A 19,416-nucleotide genomic window follows, 5' to 3' on the forward strand; every position below is an offset into this window, starting at 1 on the left:
CTTGGTGAGTCTCTTTCTGGTTTATAAATAAGTTTATTTATATCATACTTTAGATTCCGCATATAAGTGATATCACATCACATCGTCTTTCTCTGAGTGACTGACTTCGCTTGGTCTGATCAGCTCTCGGTCCATCCGTGTGGCTGCAGATGAACATTCTTTCTTTCTTTCCATGGCTGAGCGGTGTTCCATGTGTGTCTGCACCGCATCTTCTCTATCCAGTCCTCTGTCAATGCACATTTAGGTTGATTCCGTGTCTTGGCTGTTGTACATCGTGCTTCTGTGAACATTGGGGGGCACGTATCTTTTCGAGTTTTGTCTGGGTATATGCCCAGGAGTGGGCTTGCTGGAGCACGTGGAAACTCTTATTTTTAGTTTTTAAAGAAACTTCCATGCTGTTTTCCATCATTGACTATACCAGTTTACATTTGCACCAGTGGTGTAACGGGGTTTCCTTTTCTCCACACCCTCTCCAGATTCGTTTGTAGATTTTTTGATGATAGCCATTCTGACTGGAGACTAGTGGACTGCAAGGAGATCAAACCAGTTCATCCTAAAGGAGATCAGTCCTGGGTGTTCATTGGAAGGACTGATGCTGAAGCTGAAACTCCGAAACTTTGGCCACCTGTTGCGAAGAACCGACTCATTGGAAAAGACCCTGATGCTGGGAGAGACTGAGGGCAGAAGGAGAAGGGGGTGACAGGATGAGATGGTTGGATGGCATCACTGACTCGATGGACTTGGGTTTGAGCAAGGTCCAGGAGTTGGTGATGAACAGGGAAGCCTGGCGTGCTGCAGTCTATGGGGTCTCAGAGAGTCAGACATGACTGAGCAACTGAACTGAACTGAACTGATTCTGACTGGTGTGAGCTGATACCTCCTTGTAGCTTTGATTTGCATTGCTCATAGTTAGTGATGTTGAGCTTCTTTTCTTGTGTCTGTTCGCCATCTGTATGTCTTCTTTGAAAAATGCCTACCTGGGTCCTCTGCCCACTTTTTGATTGTTCCTTTTTGTTGTTGTTGTTACTGAGTTATATGAACTGTTTGTAGATTTTGAAACTTAACCCCTTGTAGGTAGCATCATTTGCAAATGTTTTCTCCCATTCTGTAGGTTGTCTTTTCATTTTGTTTATGGTTTCTTTTGCTGTGCAAAAACTTTTGAATTTGATTAGGTCCCATTTGCTTATTTTTGTTTTTATGGACAGACTGACATAATAAAATATGGCTATGATTTATGTCAGAGAATGTTCTGCCTATGTCCTCCTCTGTGCCTTATATTTTGTATATGATGTGAGCATGTTCTAACTTCACTGATTTACATGAGGCTGTCCAGCTTTCTGGGCTTCCCAGGTGGCTCAGTGGTAAAGGATTCACCTGCAGTACAGAAAATGCAGGACACCTGGGTTCAACCCCTGGGTCGGGAAGATCCCCTGGAGGAGAAAATGACAACCCACTCCAGCATTCTTGCCTGGAGCACCTCATGGAAAGAGAAGCCTGGCAGGCTACAGTCCATGGGGTCGCAAAGAGTCTGACATAACTGAGTGACTGAGCTTGCAGGCACATCCAGCTTTCCCAGCACCTCTTATTGAAGACACTGTCTTTTTCCCATTTTACATTCTTTTTTTTCCCCATTGTACATTCCTGTCTCCTTTGTCATAGATTAATTGACTGTGGTGGTTTAGTTGCTAAGTCATGTCCAGCTCTTGCAACCCCATGGACTGTATAGCCCGCCAGGCTCCTCTGTCCATGGGATTTTCCAGGCGAGAATACTGGAGTGGGTTACCATTTCCTTCTCCAGGGGAATCTCCTGGACCCAGGTGTCAAACCTGGGTCTCCTGCATTGCAGGCAGATTCTTTACCAACTGAGCTTATTGATTATTTGATTACTATTTGAGCTTATTTGATTGCTATTGCTTTGTAGTATTGTCTGAAGTCTGCAAGGGTTATGCCTCCAGCTTTGTTCTTTTTCCTCAGGACTGCGTTGGCAATTCTGGGTCTTTTATGTTTCCATATAAATTGTAGGATTATTTCTTCTAGTTTCATGAAAAATATCATGGGTGATTTGATAGGAATCACATTAAATCTGTAGATTGGATAGTATGGCCATTTTTTTTTTTAATATGACCATTTTAACAATATTAATTCTTCAAATCCAAGAGCATGGGATATTTTTCCATTTCTTTGAATCATCTTTGATTTCCTGTATCAGTGTTTTACAGTTCTTAACTGGTGAGTGTTTCATTTTCTTGATCAGGTTTATTCCTAAGTATTATTTTTTGGATGCAATTTATAAAGTGATTTTTTTTTTTTTTTACTTTCCCTTTCTGATACTACATTGTCAGTATAAAGAAATGCAACAGATTTCTGTATTTTAATCTTATATCCTGCTACCTTGCTGAATTTATCATTTCTAGCACTTTCTGTGTGGAGTCTTAGGATTTTCTTTATGGAAAACCGTGTGTTGTATCATGTTATCTGCATATAATGACAGTTTTACCTCCGTCCTTCCAGTTTTGATGCCTTTTATTTATTTTTCTTGTCTTGACTGCTGTGGCTAGGACTTCCAATACTATGCTGAAGAGAAGTAGTGAGAGTGTGCGTCCTCCTCTTGCTCCATATTGTTTTGTTTTTTTTTTTAAACATTTTGTTGCAATGAGAGGTTCCAGCAGAAGTTTTAACTTTGGATAAAGTAGCCAAGCTTATCAGTCTTTCCTCACAGAAAAAGTGTTTGCATTGCCCCGGATCCCAGAGATACTCCCCTGTGCTTCCCTCTGGTTTTAAGTCATACATTTAGGCTCTGACCCGCTCTGGGTTAATTTTGTGTCAGTGTGAGGTTTAGGTTGAGGGTCACTTTTTTTTTTTCTACCTCTGGGTGTGGGGTTGCTCTGCCACCGCTTGCCGAGAGGCTGTCTGTCCGTCACCGATTGGTCTGCGTCTTTGTAACACGTCAGTGGGGCATATTTGTGGGTCTGTCTTGGGGTTTCTCTTTTCTGTTTGTTGGCCTGTCTCTCCTCTTACAGTCTTGATCACTGTAGCTACATAGTAAGTCTTAAAATCAGGTAGACTGATTCCTCCCACGTAATTATTTTCCAAAATGGTCTTAGCTATTCCACTTCTGTTGCGTTTCTATATGAATTTTAGAATTATCTTGTCTATGGTTACAGAAAACCTTGCTCAGATTTTGAAAAGGATTGTGTTAAAGAAGAAGAATTGTGATATCAATTTGGGGAGAGCTGACATCTTTACTGTGTTGAGTCTTTCAGTCCGTGAAAATGGTATGTAGACTAGATTTCTTTCATCAGGAATTTGTCGTTTTCAGCATCTAAGTCCTGTACGTGTTTTGTTAGATTTACGTGTCTGTATATTTTTCTGTGTGTGATTGTAGGTGGTATTGCATTCTTAATTTTAGTAATTGCTAGTACATGGAATTGCAATTTATCGCATATCCTGTGACCTTGATAGTCTCACTTATTTGTTCTAGGAGTTTTTGGTAGATTCCCTGGGATTGTCTACCAAGACATCCCTGTCATCTGCAAACAGGGACAAGGTTATTTCTTCCTTCCAATCTGTGTGCGTTTTCTTGCCTCATCCCACTGTGTTGAGTAAGCGTGGTGAGCAGTCGTCCTTGCTGTGTTCCCCATCTTGAGGAGAAAGCGTCAACTGTGAGATTTTTGTAGATGCTCAGTACCGAGTTCAGGAAGTTCTCTGGGAGAGTTTTATCACGGATGTTGAGTATTTTCACAGCTTTCTTCTGCGTTGAAGGACATTTTCATGTGCTTTCACTGATTTTCAGATATTGAACCAGTTCACATCCCTGGAATAAATCCCATTTGATTGTGGTATATAATTCCTCTTACATGTTGCTAATGTCTCTTTGTTAATATTTTGTTGAGGAGGGCTTCCCTCATAGCTCAGTTGGTAAAGAATCCACCTGCAATGCAGGAGACCCTGGTTTGATTCCTGGGTCAGGGAGATCCACTGGAGAAGGGAAAGGCTACCCACTCCAGTATTCTGGCCTGGAGGATTCCATGGACTGTGTAGTCCATGGGGTCACAAAGAGTCGGACACGACTGAGCGACTTCACTTTCACTTTGCATCTGTATCACAAAGGACACTGGTCAGTAGTTTTCTTTCTTTGTACAGAGTTTGGTTTTGGTATCAGGGTAATTCATAAAATGAATTGGAAACCTCCTTTCTCTATTTTCTGGAAAAGATTGTATGTGTGATGCTAATTCTCCTTTAAATGCTTGGTAGAATTCTCCAGGAATCTGGGCTTAGAGATTGCTTTTTTGAGAGTTTTTAAATTAAAATTTTGATTTTTCAAATAGTAATAAGGCTATTTGAATGCTCTGTTTCACTGTGGTAGTTGCCCCAGCCCCCCTTAAGAATTGGTTCATTTAATTTAGATTGTCAAGTTTATGTGTTAAAGTTGTCCCTATTATTACATTATTATTCTTTTGACATCTGCACGGTCTGTAATGATATCACCTGAAACATTTCTTATGTTAGTGATTTGTCTTTTTTCCTTTTTTCTTTGTCAGTCTTGCTAGAGGCTTTCCAATTTGATTGATCTTTTCGGAGAACCAGCGCTTCATTTCATTGATTTTTTTTCTCCCCCTATTGATTTTCTGTTTTCCGTTTCATTGATTTCTATTTTTATCATTGTTTTTCTTCCTTCTGCCTGTTTTGGGTTTGTTTGTTCTTTTTGTGAGTTCTTGAGATGAGAGCTTATAGATTTCAAACTTTTCCTTCTTTCTAGTACACGAACTCAGTGCTATAAATTCTCCTCATAGTTCTTACGTGGTGTCCCACAAGTTTTGGTATATTATATTTTCATTTTCTTTTAATTTGATTTCCTTGAGACTTCCTCTCTGACATATGGATGACTTAGAGGAATGTTGCTTGTTTCCAAGTGTTTGGAGATTTCCCTATTACTTTTCTGTTATTGGTTTCCTGTTTAAGCCCGTTGCAGTTGGGGAACACATTCTGTATGGTTTCAGTTCTTTTCAATTTCTTGAAGTTTTTTTTCCTGGCCCAGAATATGGACTATCTTGGTGTAAGTTTCTTAGGTACTTGAAGAGAATGTCTATTCTGCTGTTTCGGGGTGGATAGTCTGTAAATGTTGATTAGATCCTATTAGTTGATGTTTAGTTCTCTGTATCTTTGTGGATTAATTATCTAGGTCTGTGTTGGAGGAACCTGGCAGGCTACAGTCCGTGGGGTTGCAGAGTCGGACACGACTGAGCGACTCTTGCTGATCTGATGATCAGTTGTTCAAGTGAGTTTTGAAGTCCTCAACTCTAATTGTGAATTTGTCTTTTTCTTTATCACAGTTCTACCTGTTTGCGCTTCATATATCTTGCTGTTGTGTTGTCTGGCACACACATAAGATTGCTATGTAGTCTCAGAGATTAATAATCCCTTGACCACTGTGAAATGTCCCTCTGTGTCTCTGACAATTTTCTTTGTTCTGAAATCTGTTTTACTGGATACTGATACAGCATCTTTGTTTTATTTTCTTTTGGGGAGGTGCCGGGGGAGGCCTGCCACAAAGTGTGTGGGATCTTAGTTCTCCATCAGGGATCAAACTTGTGCCCCCTGCAAACCCCTGGACCACCAGGGAATTCCTCATCTTTGTTTTCTTTTATGTTTTCATGATTTGTCTTTTTCTATCCCTTATTATTTTTTAATATTTTGAAGTTTTATTGAAATACAGTTGACATCAGTGTTGTAGTGGTTTCAGGTATACCGCAAAGGTATTTATTTTTGATTGTCTGGGTCTTCCTTGCTGTGTACGGACTACTTTCTAATTGCGATGCACGGGCGTCTCATTGCAGTGGCTTCTCTTGTTGTGGAGCTCAGGCTCTCAAGCACGGGCTCAGCAATTGTGGCACATGGGGTTAGTTGCCCCAGACACGTGGGATCTTCCTGAACTGGGGATTGATCCTTTGCATTGCCAGGCGGATTCCTAACCACTGGACCACCAGAGAAGTCCCTGTATATACTTTTTAAACTTGCCTTTATCATTATATTTGAAGTGAGTTTCTTGTTGACAGCACATTATTGAGTCTAAAAAAAAAAAATCTGCTCAATCTCTGTCTTTTAATTGGTCTGTTTATGTCATTTACATTTAATGGAATTATTGCTATGTCAGGGCTTAAATCTACTGTTTTATTTTTTTATTCTGTTTGTTACTCTGTTTGACCCTGTTTGTTTCTTGATTATTTCTCTGTTTTTTTTTCTCTTGCCTTCCAGTGGGTCACTTGAATGTTTTATAAAATTTTATTTTGATGTATCTGTGTTTTAGTAACAGCTCTATGGAGATATAATTCCATACCATGTAAAATTCAGTGGTTTCTAGTCTGTTAAGAGTTGTGTAACCATCATCACGGTCAATTTTAGAACATCTTCATCACTCCAGAAAGAAACCCCGTCCTTTCATCAGTCACTCTCCTTTCCTCCATCCCTCCCTAACCTTTGCTGCCCCTAGTTCTCGGCAGCCACTGGTCTACTTTATGTCTCTATAAATTGCCTGTTCTGGACATTTCATATAAATGGAATCACGTAACATGTAGCCTTTTTTGTCTCGTTTTCTCACCATCATCTTTTTAAGGTCCACCCATGCTGTAGCATGAATCACTACTTCATTCTTTTTCGTGGTGAGCAATATATCATCGTATTGAGAGACCACATTTTGTTTATCCATTTTTCCACTGATGGACGTTTTGTGTTGTTTCCAGTTTTTGGCTGTTGTGAATAATGGTGCTGTAAGCGTTCATGCACATGTTTTTGCATGAGCATATGTATTCTCTTCTGGGTAGATACCTAGGAGTGGAATTATTTGGCCATGTGTTACCTCTGTGTTCAACCTTTTGAAGAACTGGCAGACTGTTTTCCAAAAATGGCTATGCCATTGTACAATCCCACCACATCGTCACCAACAGTTTTAATCTGCCTTTTTTATTATAGCCATTCCAGGGAGTGTGCAGTGCTATTTCATTGTGGTTTTAATTTGCATTTCTGTAATGGCTAATGATGTTCAGTATCTTTTCATGTGCATATTGGACGTTTGTGTATTTCTTTGGAGAAATGTCTCTTTAGATGCTTTGCCCATTTTAAAATTCAGTTATTTGTCTTTTAATTGTTGAGTTGTCAGTTCTTTATATATTCTAGACACAAGTCACTGGTCAGAAATGTGACTTACAGATACCCCTTCCCATTCTTTGTCTTTTCACTTACTTGATGGTATTCTTTGAACCACAAAATTTTTTAATTTTTATGAAGTCTAATTTATCTCTTTTCTTCCTTGGGCTTTTTGTGTCATATCTAAGAATCCACTGTCAGAAATATTTACCCGTGTATTTCCTTAAGTGTTTTATAGTTTTAGCTATACTCTTACATTTAGGTCTGTGACTTGTTTTAAGTTAAGTTTTGATATAGACGCATGGGTTTATTTCTAGACTCTCAGTTCTGTTCCATTGATCTGTATGTCAATACCGACACCACACTTTGCTGATTACTGTAGCTTTGTAGTAAAGTTTTGAAACTGGGAAGTGTGAGTGCTCTAACTTTGTTGTTCCTCCTTTACAAATTTTTTTGGCTGTTCTGGGTCCCTTGCATTTCCGTATCAATTTTAGAATTAACTTGTTAGTTTCTACAGAGATGTCAGCTGGGCTTTTGATTAGGAGTGCATTGACTTTGTCGATCAGTTGGGGTAGTATTCTCATCTTAGCAATGTTACATCTAATCCATGAACATGAATACCTTTCCATTTATTTAAATCTGTAGTTTCTTTCAACAAAGTTTTGCAATTTTCAAAATATAAGTTTTATACTGAAGTGAAGTGAAAGTTGCTCAGTCATGTCCAACTCTTTGCAACCCCATGGTCTATACAGTTCATGGAATTCTCTAGGCCAGAATACCGGAGTGGGTAGCTTTTCCCTTCTCCAGGGGGTTTTTCCAACCCAGGGGTCGAACCCAGGTCTCCTGCATTGCAGGATGATTCTTTACCAGCTGAGCCACAAAGGAAGCCCAAGAATACGGGAGTGGGTAGCCTATCCCTTCTCCAGTGGATCTTCCTGACCTAGGAATTGAACCAGGGTCTCCTGCAGATTCTTCAGGCAGGCAGATTCTTTACCAACTGAGCTATGAGAGAAGTTTCATACTACTTCTGTTAAATTTATTTGTAAGTATTTTACGCTTTTTTGTATCATTATGTATGGCATTTCTTACTGAATTTCATTTTCAGATTGTTCACTGTAAGTATATACAAATGCATTTGATTTTCGTCTATTGACCTTATATCCTGCAACCTTGCTGAACCTGTTTCTCAGTTCTAATAGTCTTTCGGTTGATTCCTTAGCATTTTCTTTGTACAAGATCATGTTGTCTATGAACTGAGATAGGTTTTCTTTTCCCTTTCTAGCTATATGTCTGTTATTTCATTGTCTTGCCTGATTTCTCTCCACTGAATGTTAGAGCTTGTACAATGCTGACCTCCTTCGCTTGTTCTTTATGTCCAGTGTTTCACCTTGGGGTATGATGTCACTTTTAGGGTTTTCACACATCCTCCATCAGATTGAGTCCCCCCATTCCTAGCTGGCTGAATATTTTGTAGGTGCTGAGTGTTTTTATGTGTTGTTTATCTCTCAGGCGTTTTCAGATGACAGACGTTAGGATTGTCTGACAGAGGGTTTCTTTTCTGTTTTGTTTTGTTTTGTTTTTGTGGTGGTGTTGTTTTTATCTGACAGAGGTTTTAAAGCAACACTGCACTATTCCAGTATTACATACTCAGAACTAACTTTGATACCAGTTTGTCAGAATTCTGCAGTGTAGTTGACTTTATCACTTTATGATTTTTGTGATGTTGAGCATCATGTAGAAGTGATGCTAGCTTCTCTGGTTGACACAGTATATGGAGTTTAGGAAATTCAGAGTAACTACTTCCCTCATGAAAAAACACATCCAGATCGTGAAAATGAAATATGCACTGGATTTATAAATCAGAGCAAAGACATCGTCATCTTTTTAACCCATTATCAAAGCAGTCTCATTTGCCCAGGATTCCCCTTGATTGCAGAAATTTGGGGTATTACATGGAAGAGCTTTTTGAGCTAGTGCTTTCTCTGATAAGTATCTCCTCCCCCTTACACGCTGCTGCTGCTGCTAAGTCACTTCAGTTGTGTCCGACTCTGTGCGACCACAGAGATGGTACCCACCAGGCTCCGCCGTCCCTGGGATTCTCCAGGCAAGAACACTGGAGTGGGTTGCCATTTCCTTCTCCAGTGCATGAAAGTGAAAAGTGAAAGTGAAGTTGCTCAGTCGTGTCCGACCCTTAGCGAGCCCATGGACTGCAGCCTACCAGGCTCCTCCGTCCATGGGATTTTCCAGGCAAGAGGACTGGAGTGGGTTGCCATTGCCTTCGCCACCTTACACGCTAGCCTCTTTAAAATACTAGAAGTTTCTTTATGTTCCAGGAATTCTGAAAACATTTGGCTTATGAAACTGCTCATTATCTATTAGCCAGTAGGGATACAGCTCTTTAAGAGAGTCTGTAATTCTTGGACACCTTTCAGAGGTAGGAAAAAGCGCTGCCCTCAGCGTGAGGACAGGGCTTCCCTCGAGACTAGGGAGGCCACTGCTTCAGCCACAAATCAGAAGCAAACACTGTCCTTGATGCAGGAAAGGGACGTGGCCCAAAGCACACGCTAGGACACCGGCAGACTGAGGGACTTTGCCAGCAACCCGCTCAACCTGCTTCTGCAGGTGAGTCCACCTGGGCACCTGTCACGTGTAGTTGTTTAAAGATGGTAGACAGGATCCTTGTACAGATGCTGAGTTGCTCCACAGTATGTGGGATCCTCTTGGATCAGGGATCGAACCCGTGTCTCCTGCTATTAGCAGGTGGATTCTTTACCACTGAACCACCAGGAAGCCCAGGGGTATCTTTTCTATGGAGAAAAGTCTTTGAAATCTTTCCTGGACAAGAAAATGAACGAGTGTGCGCATAGCTGGACACAGCCTGGGTGGAATACAAGCAGGCGGGTGATTCTCCTGGGCAGCGGGGGTCCTTGTCCTGGGACAATCCCCTGGGTGGCCCCTGTGATGGTGAAGGGTCAAGCATTCGACATTGTGCTTAATTTCCAAGCTTTTGATAATCATCTGAACAGTCTGTCGTCCACCTGAAATTGATGTTCGCGTGTCCCCGTGGGCTTGCCCCTCACCCGGCTGCCTGCCCATCACGGGGCTGGCAGAGCCTCACCATCTGGCCTTTCCTGACCGGGAGGCGTTGGGCCGGGGGCTGGGGTGGTCTTACAGGAGCAGGTGCGGCAGGGCCTCTGCCCTTCTCGCTGCCTCCAGCCTCTCCTGCAGGCTGAGGTGACGCCTCCCGGGCCTGCCCACCCCCATGAGTATCAGCCTCTTGCTCTGTAGGGCGGAATGAGAGCGAGTGAGGTGAGCTCCCAGTACCTGGGGATGTCAGTTGCAGGGTCCTATGTGGTCCCAGAGGCGGGGGGACCTCATGGCCCGCTCCACTTCCAGCCGCCCGCCCCCACCCCTGCAGCAGGAGACCACCTGGCCTCTGGCAGGATGTGAGCATGGCCGTGGCTTCCAGGGCCATCAGGGGAGCAGGCGGGGCTGGGGCGGGGCTGAGCCACTTGGGGCCGCTTCCTGCCCCCAGCCCCCAGGGGAGGGTCTGTTCCATCCTGGAGCGTGGTGGGACCGGTGGGCCTTGTCCCCTCTGTGTGACAGCTCAGAATGCGCTGGGTGACCTCAGGCCGGGGGATCTGGGGATGTCTCTGTGTCTTTCTGCCTCTCAGTCTCACACTGATGCACACATACACACATGCTCACACATACGTGTACTCACACGCCTGCACACACACAAACACACACATACACGTACACACACATGTGCACATTCACACATGTACTTACACACCTGCACACACAAACAGACACATACATGTACTCACACGTGCACACACAGAGGCACATACATGTACTCACGGACGTGCACATTCACACATACATGTATTTACATGCATGCGTACACACGCACACACGTACACAACACAAACACACATACACGTACTTGCTCACACACATGTACTTACATGCACACACGCTCATACACATGTGCACGTGTGCACGCACAAACACGTACTTGCTCACGTGTGCTCGCATGCATGCACACACATGTGTGCACACACACACGTACTCACACACACATACACACACACGCACAGACACACACCTCCCCATCCGCTGCTCCCTTTCCACCTGTGCAAACCCCCGACCCCCAGTCTCTCAGGGAACCCGCGTGTCAGGATGCAGAGGGGGAGGTTCTGGTGAAGGGGTGGTTGGAGAGTGGACACCTGGCTGCCTGGCCGGTGGAGCAAGCAGGGGAGGGGGCCCCGGAGGCCTGGGGGCTGGGAGGACAGGCCCCGGGGTGCTGAGGGTCTGCAAGGGCTTGGTGCCCACCAGCTGTGCCTTTAGGGCGTTTTCCTCAGGAGCAATCTGGCCGTGTGTCCTGACAACTTTGGGTGCTGATGGGCTGGTGAGCCTGCAGGACGACCCTTGACCTTGGAGTCCAGCGGGCCTGGGCCTCTCAGCCCCTCACCTCGGCCAGCCAGCTTGTCCTGGGGGCCTGGCCTCACCTTGGGGAGAGAACGTGCCATCTTGACGTGCTATCGGTAGCTACTGGTGATCGGCGTTCCCGGGCCATAAAGTTGGGTGTTTGTATTTACAGCCTTTATTTTTCATAGAGGTAATTGCTTTTTACAACCCTGCCGTGGGCCGCGGCCCGTGCCTGCAGTCCCAGGGTGCGCTGGACCGTCCTTGTCACGCAGGACGCGCCTGCATCCCTGGGGCAGTTTGGGGAGATCTGGTTTGTGGTTGAGATTCTCACACTGGAGCAGGAGGACGACTATGTGCAGCTTTTATTTGCCCCCCAGGATTCTGACTGCATTATCCGTATTTCCTTTAATTTGTGGGATTTCTAGTAAATGGGCTTAAAAATAGGTCTGGGCGTGATGCCAGGCAGATGCGGGCAGCAGGCGTCTCTGCGTCTCGATAAAGGCAGTGGGGTAGCCCCGTGTCACCCAGGCCTGGACCTCCTGCAGGCTCCTCTGGGGGCCTTCCTGCCGTGCCCCAGGATGGGCAGGGGTGTGCAGCCTGGGGCCCTGACTCTAGGCTGCATTTCAGGGGCCCGGGACTGGGCTGAAGCTGTGCTGAGCGCCAGTCCATCTCCTGGGGCTGCCCAGGAAGCTGAGGGTCAGGATGAGGGGTGGGAGGCAGATGCCTACCCTGATGGAGGCCGGGTCACCTGCCTCTGGCCCTGCTCCTCCTGGGCTCCCCCGTCCAGGTGACCCCACTGTCCCAGCTGCAGAGACCCTGAGATCTAGTGTCGGGGCCACCTGTGGGGGTCCCGGACGCCCCTCTGGTGCCCACCCGTGGTGGCAGGGCCTGATGGGCTCTGAATGGCCCTGGGCATCTGCTCCGAAGCCCTGCTCTGCGTCTCCTGCGGACAGGACTGGGCCCAGGGGGCAGCGCCAAGGCCGCCCCAGGCCTCTCCTGCCAGGCAGGGCTGGAGACCCCTTGGGGCTCAGGGGACCCACTGTCCCCTCCAGTCCTGTCCCCACGCCCTTCTGTGGCTTGATGCTCTGCCTGCGGTTCCCGGCTGCCCAGTTCCATCCCCCGTCCCCACCCCTAAGCAGGCATTGCCCCGGGGCACATGGACTCTGACTCTCCTCTGCCACGGAGTCAGCCTCTTCTGTAGAGCTGGTTGGGTGTGGAGGCAGGGGGAGCCCGGGATTGGGGCCCTATGTGGGCTGGGGGCCGAGGTGCGGGGATGCAGGGAGGCCCGTTGGCAGATGCCCTCAGTGGGACAGGCGAGCTGGCCTTGGGGCAGGGCTGGGGGCGGTCCCTGAGTTGCCACGGGCATATCCCCTGCCCCTTCGCTTTCTCTCTTCTTCAAGGCCACGTGGGTGAGCCTGGCTCGGGAGTGGCCTGGAACGCTGCTGCCCAGCTCCAAGCCGGGGAAGGTGGGGGGCCTGGACCCCTGATACCCCCACAGCCACCCAGCTGGGCGGGGGGGTGGAGGTGGGGTGCATGCACGTGGCCCCCATCTCAGCGTAATTGCCACCCCCTGCTCTCCCCCCAGCCCCTGCCAGTGGCTGATTTAGTATTTCTGTGTCGGTCTGATTTACATTAGATTTTTAAGCATAATTAGAAATGCAGGGGAGCTTTGTGTCTTACCTCGACTATTTATGGCATGATATGCAGATGAAGAGAGCTATGAATATTAAAGACCGGAGTGTGTGTAGAGGCACTGTCGTTAATGAGCTGGGTGACCGGCCCGGCCTGGCGCGCTCGCCCCCCACCCGCCGCCTGCCACCCGCCACCCGCCACTGAGGACCTGGCTGCTTCCGAGACCCCTGCCGGCCCTCGGAGGGGACATTGAGGCACTGTGGGGACCACGGGAGGGCGGCCAGTGCCTGAGGCCTGGCGCCCCATCCCGGGCAGCCCTTGCTCTCAATGCACCCCCACCCCCGAACCGTGCGCTCGAGCCCGGGCACCAGGGGAGACCCTGCTTCAGTCCACGAGGGAGGAGAAGCTGCCGTCTACAGGCGTGGAGCCGGCTTTCTAAGTTACTAAACGATGCCCGAGGGGGACACTCTTCAAGCTTACGGTATTTAAATTACAAATACGGGTGAGAGAGATTGTCAGCGCTGTTCTAAACACTGCTTAATTCTTCACGAGCCTTCTGGACCCGTCGGTGGCTAGTCTGTGCGCTCGGTGGGACACAGGGTGTCCAGGTAGGCTCCTGGTGGGGGGTGGCCCCTGTCCTCCCGCTGGGCCGGCCATTGCTGTTTCTTTAGGTTCACGCCCTGTTTGTTTGGCTCCCAACCTCCGACCCACACCAAAGTGGAAATGTCCGAGCGGAGGGTCAGAGGCTGGCCTGTTGGTGGCAGGAAGTCACCGTCGCAGTGGCATGTAGGAGGGAGCTGGGCCACCAGACCCCTAGTCTGGACGCTGTTCAGAGTCCACCGCATAGGCCATGTGCTGTGTGGCGCAGGGCCCCACGGCCCACCCGATGGTGTGTCCACCCAGGCCCTGCCTGGCCCCCGGGGCCCCGCAGCCAGTGGGGCCGATGGGCCCCGGCTGTGGGTGCCCAGTCTGGTGCCCTGGGCCCCCAGGGGGCTAGGGATCATTCTGGAGGGCCAGCCAACTGCGTGCATGCACCTCTCTCTGAGGGCCGGCCCTGCCTCCTGGGGTGGCAGGGGAAGGGCTGGGAAGCACATTTCTGAATTTGCGGATTCTGGCAGGCTACCCTTCTCTGTTTGAGAAAAAAAAAAAGCTTCCAGGCAAACATTTGTTGGTGCAGTTAAAACCAGCTTCTATGCTTGGTGCCGGTCCAGGCTGTGGCCTGGGCGGAGGCTGCCCAGGTGCCTGGCGGAACCCAAGAGGCCTCTCTCCTCTGCCTGTCGGGCTGGGCTGTGGTGACCTGGGATGGGGGTCTTGAAAGTGGGGCCACGGCCGGGGACCCATGTGACTCTGAGGTTTTGGAGGCCTGTGCACCCCCTCCCCAGGCACCGAGGACTCTCAGACTGCCAAGCACAGAGGCTGAGGTCAGAGTCCCTTCTCTGCAGCAGAGTCCTGGGGACCAGAGGCAAGTCCAGGCCTCAGCGCCCCGTCTGCCCAGCAGGGTCAGCACCCCCCACTGCCCGATGACCTAAGTTGCCCGGGATGAGGGTTTTTGAAAGCAGGCAGCTGGCGGGGGCTGGATGATCAAGTGTAGTCCTGGCCGGAGGCCTGGGCAGGAAGCTCACCCTCTGGGTGCCCTGGCTTCCTCATCTGCACCCACGTGGAGGAAACAGGGCTGGGAGCCAGGCACACAGGTGGGGACCAGGGGGAAAGGCTCCTGGCAGCTGACACCCCACCCAGAGCTTTGCTGCCCTGCCCTGGCCCTTCCATTAGCAGCCCCATGGCGGCCCAGCCCTGCCTGGGGAGGTATTAAAAGTTTAATGCAGACCTGAGGCTCACACTGGGTGGGACCTCGCCCATCTCTCAGGGGGCTGGCATGCCCAAGTGGGCAGCCTTGTTTCACCCGAGCACCTGGGCCTCCCAAGGGTCAGCCCCCAGCCGCTTCCCCCTTGCCCCTCTGAGAATCAGAGCATCGGCCGGGGCCTGGGGCTGGAGTGTCAGAGAGCTGGCTAACTGGAGACTGGGCTGCAATGGGGAAGCCAGGCCATTGCTCCAATGGCAGCTGGCCAGGGGGAGCCCTCCACCACCCCCCACGCTCTCCTGCGGCCTCCGGGTGGAGGCCTGAGTGTATTCCTGGGGCCCCGGCGTGCCCACGTGTGTTCGTGCCGACTCAGGAACCTGCCTGCCGCCCTGCAGGACGGACGTGGTCCTGGCGGACATGACCACTGGGGCCTGGCCCCGACTTTGCGGTGCCCTGCCTCCTTGTCGCCAGGCTGGCTGCCCCCCGCCAAGGTCCTGAGGTGCAGGGCCTGGAGGCTGGGCAGTGGGGCTGCCAAGGGGATGGGCCCCGGGCTGGGGGCCGGAGGTGTTCCTTTTACTGCTTCCAGAATGTTCCTGGCACACCTGCCCCCCCCCCCCCACTTCCCCTACAGTGGGTGCCTTTAATGGCTGTGTGTTTGCCGAGGTCCAGACCTCTGATTAGATTGGTGAAATTAAATCCTGCAAAATAATTTTAATTTAATTTAATTTATCTCGCCTCCCTTTCCCTTGCTGGTAGTGATCCTGCAGAAATGAAACGTTGCTTTCCTCCTCCGTGGCCCTGCTGCGGGAGGCTCTTTGGGGTCTGGGGTGGGTGGACTCCGACGCCCACTAGGCCCCTGTGTGCATGCATGTCTGCACTCTTAGGGCCTGTACCCCCGCGTCCTTCTCTCGTCCCCCTGTGGGCCGCGCTGCCCGCAGGCCGCCTGGTTGTGCTCTGGTGGACGACCCGTCATCCCAGGCCCAGCTCTCAGCCGTCCCTGAGGGAGGGCCCACAGAAGAGGATCCCCCCGCCCCCTGCTTGTTCCTTGGGAGCACTTGCAGTCTGTGTAGAGTGGGACCCCCCCAATCGAGGCTGGCACAGCTGCAGGGGCTGGACTCTGGCTTTGTGGGTGTCAGCTGGGGTTTCCCAGAGCGAGTTCCATTCTGAAGGGCATTATGAGGGGGAGGGCTCCGTGGTCCAGTGGCTTTGAGGATGGCTGGGATGAGCGAAGTTAGGGGTCTCGGATGTTCCCTCCACATCTTCAGAACCTTCTGTAAGTAGCCAGCCCAGGAGCCCTGCTGCGAAGGGAGGAGAACAGCTGGGGAAACTGAGGCACAGATGGAAGAGGCAGTTGCGTGGGGGTGGGAAGGGGGCGGCCTGCCCAGGGCCCCCTCCTCTCTCTTTTCCACCACTGCCCGCAGGTTGGCCCTGGGCTCGTCCTGCTTTCACGGCCCTGAGTGTGTAAACCAAGCCTTTATTTTATTCTTTCTCCTAAAGTTCAGCTTTGTTCTCGCTCCGGCCGAGGCTTCTAAGAAAGCAACCCGAAACCAGCTCAGGCTGGGCTGTCTGTCCCGGGCTGGGCGGCTGGGGCGGCCGTCTCACCCGCACAGGTGGCCTGAGGACACAGCAACAGCAGGGCTGGTTGTCCCCGTCCCCGGGGACCAGGCGGCCTGTCACCTCGCAGGGGAGAGTGGTGGCCCCTCTCTGGGTGAACGGTCTGGCCGCAGCCCCGGGGGGAGGCCTGCATAGCAGGGCTGAGGGGCGGGGTAGGTCCCAGCAGGGAGCGTCACGAGATGGATTTTACACGTCACTTGTGCCAGGCTCCAGCTGGGCACTTTGCTAATAACCTCATCTCCCTCAACCCTGCAGCCACCTTCGAAGGGTGACCCTCACCCCCATCCTGGGTGGGCATCCTCTGCTAGATAGAGGCCACGGGACCTGCGTTCGAGGTGGCTGGGCACACGGGGTGGTGCCCAGCGGAACCAGGATGTGCTCTTGAAGGGGTCGGCTCCGTAGGCTGCACACCGCCGTCCCCTGCTCTCAGCTGGGGATTTGGCTGCTCCCTGCCCAGCCCTGGGCGGTTGAGACCCTCTGGGGCCAGGGCCCACTGCACCTTTGCAGCATCTGCCCACCCCGGCCAGGCTAGGTCACCCCTCCCCTCTCATGGCACAAGAGCCCCATCTGGCTCAGGAGACCCCATCATGGTCTCTGGGAGTCTCCCGGTGGTGGGTACAGGGGGCCACGTGGGGGGCCTGTCCCCACTGCGGTGTGTGTTCCTGGGCAGCACAGCCCATCCCTTACTTAGCCCTCCCCGGCCATGCCCAGCTTGGGGTTAAATGCCCATCAGGCGTTGGGCAGACCCACCCCGGCCTCACCAAGCTCCCGTGTGGCAGCTGGAGGACTTCGCTGCGGAAGTGGCCTGAAGGTGGCAGGTCTGGTCGAGGAAGGGCCTGGCCACGGCACAGGCAGGGGAGAGCTCGTGGAGGGCGTGGCTCTCTGCGCTTCCTGCCCATCGCGGGTCCTTCTGTTCTTTGACCTGAGTTTCCCCCTGTTGCCCCAGATTGGCTTCCTCTGTGCCCAGTCTGCCCCCCTTCTGTGGCTGGGTGGGCACAGGGGGCTGTGCCTGTGACCCCCACCCAAGGTCCCAACCCCGCATCTTGGGGCCGGTGGGCTTCACCTAGGCCCCAGCGAAGGGGGACCACCAGGAGGACACTGGGAGCCCAGTCTCGGGGGGCCTGGCGATGCTATGGGCTTGGGGACATGGGAGAGGAGGTGTGCAGACATGGGTGTCTGTGTGGACCCGTGGTGTGGCCACGCCCCAGATGCAGAGACCGCCCCGGGGACCGACCACGCGGGGAGGAAGGGTCCTCAGTGCCTCGCCGAGATACGGTCGCCCCACATGAGCCTCTAGCCCGGGGAAGCTCGGCCGGACCCCGCTGTCCTTGGCCCACGTGGCCCCCAGGTCCCCAGAGCGCCAATTGGGCGCCGTTTCTGTGAATGCTGCGCACGCGGGCCTGCGTCGCCCTCCCCCTGGAGTAGTCTCGGGTCCCAGGCAGGACGCACAAAGCCCCTGCGTGGGCTCCCCACACCTGGACTTCTTCCCGCTCTCCTTCGGCGGCTTTTCCTACGGTCTTTCTCTCAGAAGCCGAGCCCCACGGGGTGTGAATAGGGAGGTGCCAGATGGCCATTTCTTTCTCTCTGGATGCTGCGGAGGGGACCATGCGGGATGCCGCCCTGACGGCCGTGATGCTGGGCACTGCAGGGACCAGGCCTGCCTTGGCTGTCTCCCGTCTCAGCCTGGCCCCTGCCTGCAGGCGGCTGTCCCGTGGGTGGCAGGCAGGGAAGCCGAGGCTGGGCAGGCTAGCAGTCTGCCCCTGAGCCCACGAATCCAGTGGGCTGGCGGGGCAGGCTGGGGGGCACCGTTCTCTCTTGAGCAGGGTGGGCAGCGTGCCAGGGACAGATTCAGCGGTTCATGGATAGTGTGGGCCCACACGGGTGACCTGCCGCCTCCCCGTGCCAAGTCCACCAGGGACCAGGGCTGGTTCTTCAGGGGGCTCCTGGATGCTGGCCACCGTGGGCCTGGCCCCAGCTGCCGTCACAAAGTTGCACTACTCTAAGAGAGCTGTCCTGGCCGAGGCGGCGGGAGTTGGGGTGCAGAGTGGCTCCCTGGGTGGGTGAGTGGGATGGGGGTGTTGAGGCTGGGCCTTCGGGCTCACAGCTCCAGAGACCCCAGGAAGTGGGGAGGGGGGGCCCTGGGGCCCTGCAGGGCACTGGGGGGCGGGGCCCTGGGCCTCCTCCTCCTCCTGGCTCCTCTCTCTCTCCCCTCTTTCTGCCTCATTTCCCTTCTCTCCCTCCCCGTCTGGGCTCCCCTCTTTCACCAGCTTCTGCTCTCTGTCTGCCGGACCCCCTGGCCTCCTCGCCCGCGACACCCGCCCCCCCCCCCCGCCCCGCCCCAGCCACCCCCCACCCCTTCCCAGGAGTCAGGCGGCTCTGCCAGCCCAGCAGACTGTTTGGAATAGTTTAAATGCTTTGACACTCTGGCTGTACTGGGTGGCAGGGTGGCAGTTTACTGGGTAATTCATATGCAAAACTGCACTATAAATTTCCAGGCTGTCTCAGTTGCCGTGGCACCACGAAGCGTCTCCCCGCGTACAGTACAGTATTTCTGCCATCTTTGTTTGCATTGCAGTGAGTCATCAAAAGTCTGTCTTGTACCAACACCCGGAGCCGTGCATTCCTCTGGCACCAACCCTCCACTGTTTTTTAAAGCCGGGGCTGGGAGCTGGCATTTACTTCGGCTCCCAAATCAAAGGCGGCTATTCATTCCCGAGAGCTGCCTGAATGTCCGTCTGCATCCGGCCTCTTCATTTGGATGCTGTGCGCTGCCCCGGAGCGCCGGGCTGGGTGCA

At 51.5% G+C, this 19,416-nt stretch overlaps 1 protein-coding gene across 4 annotated transcripts in view; it reads left to right on the forward strand.

The window, feature by feature from the left end:
- The window catches only part of NACC2 (NACC family member 2), an 81,217-nt gene that overhangs the window by 20,981 nt on the left and 40,820 nt on the right, over positions 1-19,416 (forward strand). Inside the window, exon 1 of one of the 4 annotated variants that reach the window (XM_061154298.1) lies at positions 3,006-3,275. The exons of 2 other annotated variants lie outside the window; for them this stretch is intronic. The gene's annotated coding sequence lies outside the window, so the exon portion shown is untranslated. Of the gene's footprint in view, positions 1-3,005; positions 3,276-19,416 lie in introns of those variants that run through there. One more of the 4 variants, XM_061154303.1, reaches the window with a different exon arrangement.

This window comes from Dama dama, chromosome 11 (genome assembly GCF_033118175.1).
Source record: "Dama dama isolate Ldn47 chromosome 11, ASM3311817v1, whole genome shotgun sequence".
Classification (NCBI taxonomy): Eukaryota; Metazoa; Chordata; class Mammalia; order Artiodactyla; family Cervidae; genus Dama; species Dama dama.